At 47.2% G+C, this 14,358-nt stretch overlaps 1 protein-coding gene across 1 annotated transcript in view; it reads right to left on the reverse strand.

Annotated features, from left to right (window-relative positions):
* Positions 1-14,358, reverse strand: part of LOC144790700 (solute carrier family 12 member 9-like) — a 525,473-nt gene that overhangs the window by 184,842 nt on the left and 326,273 nt on the right. The window lies entirely within an intron of this gene.

Here is a 14,358-nt window from a genome sequence, read left to right on the forward strand (position 1 = left end):
AATTCAGAAAAAACAGAAGTTATGCTCTTCGGATCCAATAACTCTTTTTGGAACACATCTTGATGGCCTTCCTCTTTAGGTGCTCTCCTCTGCCCAGTATAAAAAGTAAAACATATTGGGGTATTGTTGGATGAACAGCTTTGTTTTTCAGACCAAATGAATAAAGTCACATCGTTCTGCTTCCACCTTCTTCGGACTTTGAGGAAGGTCTTTCCTTTCCTTCCTGTACACATGCAGAAGTCGGTTGTCATCGAGTTAATCTTATCGCAAATCGACTACTGCAATGCCCTTTATTTGGGCATGCAGAAAAAGCTACAGCTAAAACTTCAGTCACTTCAAAACGTGGCTGGATGCCTTCTTTCGAAGATTCCTAAGTTTGACTCAATCTCCAAAGTCATCCTTGATCTTCATTGGTTGTCGGTGACCGATAAAATCACATTTCATTCCCTCTGCATCATCCACAAAATCCTGTAGAACGGAGGTCCTGCATTTTTTTGGGTAACATTTCTCTTGGCATGTGCCTAGTCAGAACTTAAGATCAGGTGCTGCAAAATTTGTCGCTGTCCCTAGAATTAGAAAAGCGAGATGGAGAGGGAGGAGCTTTACTTTTCTGGCCTGCAAGTTGTGGAACCCCGCGTCTTGCTCTGAGATCCCTGCACAACTTTTCTTCTTTTCTTCTTTTAGAAAAATATTTGAAAAAATATTAAAAACATTTTGAATTCAATTTTAAAACATTTTTTTATATATATACTCTCCGTAGACTGGATTCCTATTTCTTCTTTTAGCAGGAATGTGTAGCGCTAAGAAGCCTTTGCAATTGCGCTATAGAAAAATTTTACTTACTTACGAGCACTTTTTGTATGACTTTCCCCAGCTGCATAGTTTAGTGTGGGATTGTTAGCTGAAATCTCACCAGTGCCGCCTTGTATGCCGGTCCAGAGACCATGTTGGCGAAGTGAGCTAAAGAACAATGATGGATTGAACACAGATCTGTCACTGGGGGTGAGTGTCTGAAAAGTTTCAGTGCTCTGTCCATCATCTCCTTATGTGTGCTTTGTTCGCCCCAAATTGGCAGGGTATGCCCAGATGTGGGTCCCTTGCCGACTTTGCCATTGTCTTCAAGCTAGCCTGGCTGATGACGGCTGAAAGCCCGAAACCGGTCCCAGGATGCTTTTTTCCAGTCCAGGAAAGACCTGGCTTGGCAGTACAGGCTGGACTGTTCCCATGAGGCACAGGGTCAAGAATGATTTGCATATAGCTGTGTCTAAACTGGGGTGGCAAAGTGAGCTAAAGAACGATCTGTGACTGGGGGTGAGTGTCTGAAAAGTTTCATTGCTCCGTCCATCATCTCCTTGTGTTTCCAAAGAGCATGTTCTCACCATTTGGTGGCTATGGTCGGACAGTACGTTTTGTGTGGGTCTTCTCAGGTGTAAGGTATCCCACTTTTTGTTTGCTGACATCCATTGCCACCACCATGCATGGCGGTCAAAAGCCCATGGTCTCACCATGAGGAGCTACAGTTAGAAAACATGGAAAACAGCAATAGGGCAAGGAATTTAGGCTTCCATAAGCAGCATGAGGATTTAGAGACTCCGGATTGGCCAGGTTCTGCAGCAGGTGAGTTAGTTAACAGTGAGTTTTCAGATCAGTGCTAGTAAAAGCTGATGTCAGCAGCACCTAGAGCTGGTGTTATCTTGGACATCGCACACTGTTAGGCGTGGCCTTCCTCTTCGCTTTCTGCCTTGCTTGGTCCTCTTTGGGATTGGGAGATGCTCTTGACGAAGAACATTCAGAAGATCCACGGTTCAACCACTGTGGTAGAGTGGGCCATCTCTTCCAGGTTAAACATCTGGAACCAACACCGGAAGGAAGGCCCTGAAGTATGAGTCTCTCAGCTGCAATCATCACGCTGTGTTATAATACACTTTAATTATTAGCGCACTATTTCCAAAGCTTCAAGGAGCTGTGGAACAAAGTATGATTCTCTGCCACTAGAAAAGGAGACAACTGTGATGTTTCCTAAATCCTGTGAGGGTGAGTCAGTTATGTAAATGAAAAGGTACCGATTTCCATAGTATGGCTGCAGACATGGAGGAGGCTCTGTCTCCTAAACGTCCCTACCGAGTGCACTAAATGCACAGGAGTCATAGATTACAGACCAGGGGATGCGCCACTTAAATGCGGATGCCCTGAAAGCAGCAGATTCCATGTGGATATTGTTTTGGACAATAATCAAAGATATATATAAATATATATATTATACGTACATAAAGGGGCACCCGTTTGCTTAATTAAACGTCTATTTGAACTACGAGACCACGGCACCAGTTCGAGACTATAGATATACATATATATATATATATATATATCTTCATCCAGTAGTCTGTTGTTGTGACATTTACTTTTTAGCAAATTTTGCTTCCGCCCATCACAGAATAGAGCATGGGGGTCAGCCCACTTCAGCCACTGGATAACTTCACTTTGAGTGACTGCAATTTGCTCTTTCACAAGGAGCACCTCCGCACACAAGGTAGTCCCCTTTAGTGTCAGTATTTAGGTTTTTACTTTATTGTTCCTTTGTGTTTGGAATCAGATGTGATAGCAGGGCACTTTATACCAACTCCCCCATGTGGAGCACAGGGCACATTCCAGCTTTCTCATGATCAATTTCCTGCTAATGGCGTTGTAAATTCCTTTTGGGGTGCCCTTTGTTTATCTGACTGCTGCTATTTCACAGCACACCAAATTGTGTCCATTTGAAACTGTTCTATATGAAATTGTTCTTTTTTAGTATTCATGCCATGAAGCAAGTTTATATGCACTCCTCTATGCCATGCTGGTGTGTATTTTACTTGAGAACTACTGTTAAACTTATGAATCAGTTTCGCCTGAATGTCCTGCTTTTATAGCTTATAGTTTGCTTTCAGTGCTCTTGGATGCTGTGCTTATATAGACACTAGACACCAAACTATTACATTACAAATTAAAGCGGTGCTGTTTATTCTATTAATCTGTTTATCTATCTAGTGGAGTGGTGTGGCTCACTGGTTAGAGGCGGCAGACCCAGGAGCAGAAGTCGGTCCGGGACCAGGGTTCAATTCCAGACGCGGCAGGGTCGTGGACCTTGGTCAGCGGACTTGATAATTCTCGCTTCGGTGCTTACTCTAATCAGGGGTTCCACTCGGCAACTCTGGGCATTAGCTTGCCTAATCTCCACAACGGCCCCATCAACTCCGGGGATGCCTGGCTCCACCTTGGGGACTCCCAGCAGGGACCATCCCACAGGGAAAGCCAGGACGGGTTTCCCAGAGTTATACAGAGCCAGGAAACCTACGGACGGGTATCAGTGCGCTTTACAAGCTCAAATACATACATACATACATATCTACCAGTCTTATCTGTCTCTCTGCCTATATTTATCTTAGCAACCCTGTCTATGCCCGTCTATCTGTATCTATCTTACCAACCCTATCTATATCTGCCTATCTACCAGTCATATAAATGTGTCTGTCTATCTTAATGTCTATATATCTACCTCCCTATCTCTCTCATCTATCTACCTGTCTACCTATCTTTGAAACTAACTCTATCATTCTATTTATCTGTACATATACATCTATTTTTGCTACTCTATTTATGTCTCTGCAACCCTGTCATTCTCTCCGTCTATCCGTCTATATATATCTATCTTACTTGCTAACCCTATCTATATCTATCTTAATAACCCTATGTATCTCATTGCAAATCTGCCCATCGTTCTATTTGTCTGTCTTTGCAAGCTTGTAAATAAAGATTTACAAAACATCACAAAAAAGCATTAGCAAAGAAAAGAGGCTGGCACCCTAAGCCAGAACAATTGATTTTTTTTAGGGCTGGTGTTAGCCAAGACATTTTAAGTTTCCTAATATTATGTGTAAAACATTTAGCTATAGGGGCGTTCAGCCAGAATTCCTCCATTAGTCTGATGATGTGTTATTTACATGTTTTCCCCTCTTTCTCCAGCATGCATCATGGGGTAACGAGTCAGCCCACTTCAGCCATTGGCTAATTTTTCTGTGAGCTATTGCATGCTGCCCTTGTGCAAGGAGCACATCCGTACACCAGGTAGTTAGCTTCAGTGCCTGGAAATACTTTGGCAATGTGTACTTTTTTTAAGCTAAAAATATTTTATGCTTTTAATAATTTATATTAGATTGATGAGGGCTGGCAGCTTCCCACACAAAGTGTTGCAAATACCATGAGAAAACATAATGAAAGGGCAGACGCCCAACTCCAGACCTGTTGACTTTGGCAGTGCTTGTTTCTTGCCTCTCACAAGCCGTACAGCTGCATTTTTGGTAAACTGTGAATGGATAAGAAATGGGAGGATTCTGCGAAGAACTTAAAGATGCTGAAAGTATCCGCACATCACTGCAGTAGGACAATTTGTGGTCCAATAAAAAATTCAAGTTCCTGATAGACCTGGCTGAAGCCGGGCACAGGCCCACAAATGGAGGCCTGTGTTACAGCAAACAAATGATGGACGGAATGCTGAATAAATCGTACATTCTCCCCCAGTCAAAAGATCTGTGTTAAATCCATCATTCGTTTACTGACCATGCTACCCCAGTTTATACCCAGCCATATGCAAATCAGTCTTGACCCTGTGCCTCATAGGAACAGTCCAGCCCGAACTGCCAAGCCAGGTCCTCCTTGGACCGGAAACAAGAATCCTGGGACCGGTTTCAGGGTACGTCACCCTTCTTCAGCCAGGCTAGCTTGAAACCAGTGGCACAGTGAGCAAGGGACCCACGTCTGGGCATACCCATCCCACTTAGGGCGAAAAGTGTTACAGCAAACAAATGGAGGCCAGTAGATGTGTGTCCAGACTAGAGAAGACATCTCAAACAAAAAAAAACTACTGTCTTTGTTGGATTTAACTTTTGGAATTCATCCCTCACACATCCGCCAACGTGCATTTGATAGGCTGGTTACAAAGTGAACTGGCCATTAACATGATGAGTGGAGTTGGTCTGTTTGGCCAACACCAGCCAGAAGCTGAAAATAACCATAGATGTGGCCTAACAGCTAGAGCGTTCGACCTCGAAACTGGGGAACCGGGTTCTAGTCTCGGCAGGGATGCTCAACATCCTGTGATCTGGGTAAATCACTTAATCTCCCTGTGTCTAACAAAATGAATTTGTATGTCTGTAACACAACTGTGCTCATGTAAAGCGCTCTTAAACCTTCTGGTCTGGTTCACGCTATATAAAAATAAAAAATATAAACATTGAACAACATGGGCAAAATATGTCCCACTAAGCCACTCCCCTCTTCAGCTCACCCACAGAAGATGTGTAAGCCACTGTAGAGCTATACCACAGCAACAAAAACATGCAGTCGTTGTATAAGGAAGTGATGGGTGATGGTGTTAAAAGCAGCTGATATGTTGAATAACATCAGGACTCTGGGACCACCTCCAACCAAAAACTGTCCAAGACCAAAAGCACCACCAATACTATGCTTCCCCTGGGAAGGATGCAAAAACAACAATTGATGGACAGAATGCAGAACAATGTCATACATTCACCCCAGTACGAAGATCTGGGCCTAAATCCATCGTTTTTTTGCTCTGCTCACCACACCACCCCAGGTCAGACATGGCCATATGCAAATCAGCCTTGACCCTGTGCCTCATGGGAACAGTCCAGCCCGAACTGCCAAGCCATGTCTTCCCTGGACCGGAATCAAGCATCCTAGGACTGGTTTCTGGCTATCAGCCGTCTTCAGCCAGGATAGCTTGACTCCAGTGGTGTGGAGAGCATGGGACCCATGTCTGAGCATACCCGTCCCACTCGGGGTGACAAATGCAAACACAACAGTTGATGGACAGAATGCAGAACAATGTCATACATGCACCCCAGTACAGAGATCTGGGCCTAAATCCATCGTTTTTTTGCACTCCACACTCCCCTGGGAAGGAGTCATGCTTGGTCAGGATCAAGAAGATTTTTCTACACAGCTCTAAAGCCAGAACATTCCTGCCTTTTCTAAGATATTTCCAATAAAAGGCATTGGTGAAACCAGCCAAACATTGACAATGTCCTTTGGATCTAAGGGCCTCACGTACAAAGCCATTTTGAGGTCTCAAAGCCTGTAATTTTGCAAAATAACAGTGTTTGTGATCATAAAATTACAATTTTTATGTTCTAAGTCCATTCTGTAATTTGGTCACATGATTATAAAATGGGTTTAGAAACCTATAATGTGTCTCTATTTGGTAGGGGCGTGTTTAGGGCATCCTTTCCAAATAGTCATTCGTTAAGGCATGTATCAATATTTTCTGACTGAAACCCACTCACAAAAAATTGAGAGTTTCCTGGCACTTCAAAGGAGGTGCTAGCTCACCCTAAATGGAAGGAGTCCCCTTGAGCCCTCTTCTACCTTTGTGAATGTTAAAAAAAAGTTTGATTTTCAGCAGATTACAGTCAACTGGAAGAACTTTTCTAACATTTCCTTTAAAGCATGGTGGTATAATGTTTGCCATAATCATAGACTGGACACTGCCTTTGTTTGTGCTGCTCACATGGCAGCAAAACGTATGGATTTATGGCTTCCTATTACGCTTTATCTTGATGTATGTGCTAAACGCTCATTTCACCCACGACCTGCACTGCAAGGAGTCTTAAAACCCTCTTAAATGCCCTCCTCATTCCATTTCTCCTTCATTATCAATTATATGTATTCCATTTTGCATACTCGTATTACTACAATTATTGTCTCCACTTTATTTAGTTTTGATGCTCATAATCAGATCTTATTATTGTTTGCACTTGTATTGTGCCCACTGCTTACTAATGTACTTATATTGTATTGACACCTTGTTCCTTTCTCCTTTTACCAAATAAAATTCTTTTTTGAACTTAAAAAAAAAATAGTTTGATGTGGAGTAGGCAAACACTAAAAACAAAAACAAAAATCTTCCTGTATGCATCCGCGTTTCCTTTAAGGAAAACGTATTGCATTTAAAAAGACAAAATGTTTACTTTTTTTAAATGTGATCACAGGCATGGTAGACTGCAGGCCCCAGCAGGCCATCATCCCTATGATAACATCCTATCGCAGTCAGTTGAAATTTGCGACCTACCTCATGAATACTGACGAGGTAGCTTGGATTGCATCCATGATTCTGTAGTTTGTGAACCGAGCTATTGGTACATTTGCTTTGCTTTTCCGCATGCCCACCATTGTGGGACCTCACTCCCTTCCACTGAGGAGATATAACTGATGGCAAGCAGTAGTGGAGGTGGGGCCAGAGCCTCCATGCCTTGCTTAGAGGAATGGATGGGACTACACTACCTTTAACCCCTTCCATGCTGATGACGGCCGGGAGCCGTCATGGTACACAGTGCTCGTGTGCTGATGATGGTTTCCGGGCGTCATAACCGCACCCGCGATCGGAATGTGCCGCACAGGCGCAGAATCGCGGCCGTGCCCAAGGGGTTAAATACGCACAGTGGTGGCAGGGAGAGCAGTGGGTTCTTCTCCTGAGCTGACTTGAGAAAATCCACACATCCTATCTCACTGTGATGTCACAGGACTCAATAAGGTTGTGAGCTATGAACATCCTCAGATTGGAGGTACTGTGGGATGGGGGGGCTGCCCAGGAGGCATTATTCAGCCTGTAAGGGCTCCCTGTTCTGACCACGTTATTCACAGTGGAGCAGAAGGCTCAGGATGTCATTGCCTCACAAACCAGGCAACGTGAACCACCGAAGCCACATATGCACGCCCCGGCTGGAAGTGCTGAACCTTACCTGCCACTGGTGGTGCTAAACCTTACCTGTCCTGGAGACTCCTGGTGGGGCTGAACCTTACCGGCCCCCGATGACTCCCAGCGGCATTGTATATTACCTGCCCCGGTGGCTCCTGGTGGCGCTGAACTTTACCTTCCCCTGGTGACCCCTGATTGTGCTGAACCTTACCTGCCCGGTGACTCCGGGTGGCCTTGAACCTTACCTTCTCCTGGTGACTCCTGGTGGCCCTGAACCTTACCTTCTCCTGGTGACTCCTGGTGGCGCTTAACCTTACCTGCCCCCGGTGACTCCTAATTGTGCTGAACCTTAACGGCCCTCAGTGACTCCTGGTGGTGCTGAAACCTTCCCTACCCCGGATGACTCCTGGTGGTGCTTAACCTTACCTGCCCCCGGTGACTCCTGATTGTGCTGAACCTTAACGGCCCCCAGTGACTCCTGGTGGTGCTGAACCTTACCTGCCCCCAGCAAGAAACAGTCAGAACAACGCGGGCAGAGCCATGTGTGTTTCGACTACGCACAATACTACAGTGTGGAGCTGGAGGTACCACAGTGCAGGGCTGAGGGTACCACCGTGTAGAACTGAGGGTACCACAGTGTGGAGCTGGGGTATCACAGTGAGGAGCTGAGGGTACCACAGTGTAGAGCTGATAATACAACAGTGTGGAGCTGAGGGTACCTCAGTGACAAGCTGAGGGTACCACAGTGTGGAGCTGATAATACCACAATGCGGAGCTGAGAATACCACAGTGTGGAGCTGAGGGTATCAAAGTGTGGAGCTGATAATACCACAGCGTGGAGCTGAGAGTAACACAGTGTGGAGCTGAGGGTACCACAGTGTGGAGCCGAGGGTACAACAGTGTGGAGCCAAGGGTACAACAATGTGGAGCTGAGGGTACCACAGTGTGGAGCTGAGGATATCACAGTGTGGAGCTGAGGGTACCACAGTGTGGAGCCGAGGGTACAACAGTGTGGAGCTGAGGGTACCACAGTGTGGAGCTGGGGGTACCACAGTGTGGAGCTGAGGGTTCCACAGTGGGAAGCTGAGGGTACCACAGTGCAGAGCTGATAATACTACAGTGTGGAGCTGAGGGTACCACAGTGTGGAGCTGATAATACCACAGTGCGGGGCTGAGAGTACCACCGTGTGGAGCTGAGGGTACCACAGTGAGGAGCTGAAGGTACCACAGTGTGGAGCTGATAATACTATGGTGTGGAGCTGAGGGTACCACAGTGTGGAGCTGGGGTACCACAGTGAGGAGTTTAGGGTACCACAGTGAGGAGCTGAGGGTACCACAGTGTGGAGCTGGGGTACCACAGTGTGGAGCTGGGGTACCTCAGTGTGGAGCTGATAATACCACAGTGTGGATCTGAGGGTACCACAGTGTTGAGCTGAGGGGACCACAGTGAGGAGCTGATAATACCACCGTAGGGAGCTAAGCGTACCACAGTGTGGAGCTGATAATACCACAGTGTGGAGCTGATAATACCACAGTGTGGAGCTGATAATACCACAGTGTGGAGCTGATAATACCACAGTGAGGAGCTGATAATACCATAGTGTGGAGCTGATAATACCACAGTGTGGAGCTGAGGGTATCACAGTGTGGAGCTGATAATACCACCGCGAGGAGCTGGGTGAACCACAATGTGGAGCTGATAATACCACCGTGAGGAGCTAAGCGTACCACAGTGTGGAGCTGATAATACCACAGTGTGGAGCTGATAATACCACAGTGTGGAGCTGAGGGTACCTCAGTGTGGAGGAGATAATACCACAGTGTGGAGCTGATAATACCACAGTGCGGAGCTGAGGGTACCACACTGTGGAGGTGATAATACCACCATGTGGAGCTGAGGGTACCACTGTGCATAGCAGATAATACCACATTGTGCAGATGACAATACACACGGAGGAGCTGAGGGTACCATAGCGTGGAGCTGAGGGTACCACAGTGTGGAGCTGAGGGTACCACAGTGTGGAGAGATAATACTACGGTGTGGAGCTGAGGGTACCACAGTGTGGAGCTGGGGGTACCACAGTGTGGGGCTGAGGGTACCACCGTGTGGAGCTGAGGGTACCCTAGTGTGGAGCTGGGGTACCACAGTGAGGAGCTGAGGGTACCACAGTGTGGAGCTGATAATACAACAGTGTGGAGCTGAAGGTACCTCAGTGTGGAGGTGATAATACCACAGTGTGGAGCTGAGGGTATCACAGTGTGGAGCTGATAATACCACAGTGTGGATCTGATAATACCACAGTGTGGAGCTGGGGTACCACAGTGTGGAGCTGAGGGTACCACAGTGCCGGCTGAGGGTACCACAGTGTGGAGCTGGGGTACCACAGTGTGGAGCTGAGGGTAGCACAGTGTTGAGCTGGGGGTACCAGAGTGAGGAGCTGAGGGTAACACAGTGTGGAGCTGATAATACCACAGTGTGGAGCTGAGGGTATCACAGTGTGGAGCTGATAATACCACAGTGTGGAGCTGATAATACCACAGTGTGGAGCTGGGGTACCACAGTGTGGACCTGGGGGTACCACAGTGTGGAGCTGAGGGTACCAGAGTGTGGAGCTGAGGGTACCACAGTGTGGAGCTGGGGTACCACCGTGAGGAGCTGAGGGTACCACAGTGTTGAGCTGGGGGTACCAGAGTGAGGAGCTGAGGGTACCACAGTGTGGAGCTGATAATACCACAGTGTGGAGCTGAGGGTATCACAGTGTGGAGCTGATAATACCACAGTGTGGAGCTGATAATACCACAGTGTGGAGCTGATAATACACAGTGAGAAGCTGATTGTACCACCATGTGGAGCTGAGGGTACCACTGTGCATAGCAGATAATACCACATTGTGCAGATGACAATACAAACGGAGGAGCTATAGGTACTACAGTGTGGAGCTGAGGGTACCACGGTGAGGAGCTGAAGGTACCACAGTGTGGAGTTGATAATACTATGGTGTGGAGCTGAGGGTACCACAGTGTGGAGCTGGGGTACCTCAGTGTGGAGGTGATAATACCACAGTGTGGAGCTGAGGGTACCACAGTGTGGAGCTGATAATACCACAGTGTGGAGCTGATAATACCACACTGTGGAGCTGAGGGTACCACAGTGCGGGGCTGAGGGTACCACAGTGTGGAGCTGAGGGTACCACAGTGAGGAGCTGAGGGTACCACAGTGCGGAGCTGATAATACCACAGTGTGGAGCTGAGGGTACCACAGCGTGGAGCTGAGGATACCACAGTGTGGAGCTGAGGGTATCACAGTGAGGAGCTGAGGGTACCACAGTGTGGAGCCGATAATACCACAGTGAGGAGCTGAGAGTACCTCAGTATGGAGCTGATAATACACAATGAGAAGCTGATAATACCACAGTGTGGAGCTGGGGTACCACAGTGAGGATCTGAGGGTACCACAGTGTGAATCTGATAATACAACAGTGTGGAACTAAGGATACCACAGTGTGGAGCTGGGGGTACCACAGTGAGGAGCTGAGGGTACCACAGTGTGGAGCTGATAATACCACAGTGTGGAGCTGAGGGCATCACAGTGTGGAGCTGATAATACCACAGTGTGGAGCTGATAATACCACAGTGAGGAGCTGAGGGTTCCACAGTGTGGAGGTGAGGATACCACAGTGTTGAGCTGAGGGTATCACAGTGTGGAGCTGAGGATACCACAGTGTGGAGCTGAGGATACCACAGAGTGGAGCTGATAATACCACAGTGTGGAGCTGATAATACCACAGTGTGGAGCTGAGGATACTACAGTGTTGAGCTGAGGGTATCACAGTGTGGAGCTGATAATACCACAGTGTGGAGCTGATAATACCACAGTGAGGAGCTGAAGGTACCACAGTGTGGAGCTGATAATACTACAGTGTGGAGCTGAGGATGCCACAGTGTGGAGCTGGGGGTACCACAGTGAGGAGCTGAGGGTAACACAGTGTGGAGCTGATAATACTACAGTGTGGAGCTGAGGGTATCACAGTGTGGAACTGATAATACCACAGTGTGGAGCTGAGGGTATCACAGTGTGGAGCTGATAATACACAGTGAGAAGCTGATAATACACAGCGTGGAGCTGATAATACCACAGTGTGGAGCTGATAATACCACAGTGTGGAGCTGAGTGTACCACTGTGCGGAACAGATGATACCACAGTGTGGAGCTGATAATACCACAGTGTGGAGCTGATAATACCACAGTGTGGAGCTGAGGGTACCACAGTGTGGAGATGATAATACCACAGTGTGGAGCTGATATTATCACAGTGTGGAGCTGATATTATCACAGTGTGGATCTGATAATACCACAGTGTGGAGCTGATAATACCGCAGTGTGGAGCTGATGATACCACAGTGTGGAGGTGAGAGTACCACAGTGTGGAGCTGATAATACCACAGTGTGGAGCTGAGAGTACCACTGTGCGGAGCAGATAATACCACAATGTGGAGCTGAGGGTACGTCAGTGTGGAGCTGATATTACACAGTGAGAAGCTGATAATACACATCGTGGAGCTGATAATACCACAGTGTGGAGCTGATAATACCACAGTGTGGAGCTGATGGTACCACAGTGTGGAGATGATAATACCACAGTGTGGAGCTGATATTACCACAGTGAGGAGCTGAGGGTACCACAGTGTGGAGCTGATAATACCACAGTGTGGAGCTGATATTATCACAGTGTGGAACTGATAATACCACAGTGTGGAGCTGATAATACCACAGTGTGGAGCTGATAATACCACAGTGTGGAGCTGATAATACCACAGTGTGGAGCTGATAATACCACAGTGTGGAACTGATGATACCACAGTGTGGAGCTGAGAGTACCACAGTGAGGAGCTGATAATACCACAGTGTGGAGCTGATAATACCACAGTGAGGAGCTGAAGGTACCACAGTGTGGAGCTGATAATACTACAGTGTGGAGCTGAGGATGCCACAGTGTGGAGCTGGGGGTACCACAGTGAGGAGCTGAGGGTAACACAGTGTGGAGCTGATAATACTACAGTGTGGAGCTGAGGGTATCACAGTGTGGAACTGATAATACCACAGTGTGGAGCTGAGGGTATCACAGTGTGGAGCTGATAATACCACAGTGTGGAGCTGATAATACCACAGTGAGGAGCTGAAGGTACCACGGTGTGGAGCTGATAATACTACAGTGTGGAGCTGAGGATGCCACAGTGTGGAGCTGGGGGTACCACAGTGAGGAGCTGAGGGTAACACAGTGTGGAGCTGATAATACTACAGTGTGGAGCTGAGGGTATCACAGTGTGGAACTGATAATACCACAGTGTGGAGCTGAGGGTATCACAGTGTGGAGCTGATAATACCACAGTGTGGAGCTGAGGGTATCACAGTGTGGAGCTGATAATACCACAGTGTGGAGCTGAGGGTACCTCAGTGTGGAGCTGATAATACACAGTGAGAAGCTGATAATACACAGCGTGGAGCTGATAATACCACAGTGTGGAGCTGATAATACCACAGTGTGGAGCTGAGGGTACCACTGTGCGGAGCAGATAATACCACAGTGTGGAGCTGATAATACCACAGTGTGGAGCTGATAATACCACAGTGTGGAGCTGAGGGTACCACAGTGTGGAGATGATAATACCACAGTGTGGAGCTGATATTATCACAGTGTGGAGCTGATATTATCACAGTGTGGAGCTGATAATACCACAGTGTGGAGCTGATAATACCGCAGTGTGGAGCTGATGATACCACAGTGTGGAGGTGAGAGTACCACAGTGTGGAGCTGATAATACCACAGTGTGGAGCTGAGAGTACCACTGTGCGGAGCAGATAATACCACAGTGTGGAGCTGAGGGTACGTCAGTGTGGAGCTTATAATACACAGTGAGAAGCTGATAATACACATCGTGGAGCTGATAATACCACAGTGTGGATCTGATAATACCACAGTGTGGAGCTGAGAGTACCACTGTGCGGAGCAGATAATAACACAGTGTGGAGCTGATAATACCACAGTGTGGAGCTAATAATACCACAGTGTGGAGCTGATGGTACCACAGTGTGGAGATGATAATACCACAGTGTGGAGCTGATATTACCACAGTGAGGAGCTGAGGGTACCACAGTGTGGAGCTGATAATACCACAGTGTGGAGCTGATATTATCACAGTGTGGAACTGATAATACCACAGTGTGGAGCTGATAATACCACAGTGTGGAGCTGATAATACCACAGTGTGGAGCTGATAATACCACAGTGTGGAACTGATGATAACACAGTGTGGAGCTGAGAGTACCACAGTGAGGAGCTGATAATACCACAGTGTGGAGCTGATAATACCACAGTGAGGAGCTGATAATACCACAGTCTGGAGCTGATAATACCACAGTGCGGAGCTGATATTACCACAGTGTGGAGCTGATAATACCACAGTGTGGAGCTGATAATACCACAGTGTGGAGCTGATAATAGCACAGTGTGGAGCTGATAATACCACAGTGTGGAGCTAATAATACCACAGTATGGAGCTGATAATACCACAGTGTGGAGCTGATAATACCACAGTGAGGAGCT

The sequence above is a fragment of the Lissotriton helveticus genome, chromosome 11 (genome assembly GCF_964261635.1).
Source record: "Lissotriton helveticus chromosome 11, aLisHel1.1, whole genome shotgun sequence".
Lineage (NCBI taxonomy): Eukaryota > Metazoa > Chordata > Amphibia > Caudata > Salamandridae > Lissotriton > Lissotriton helveticus.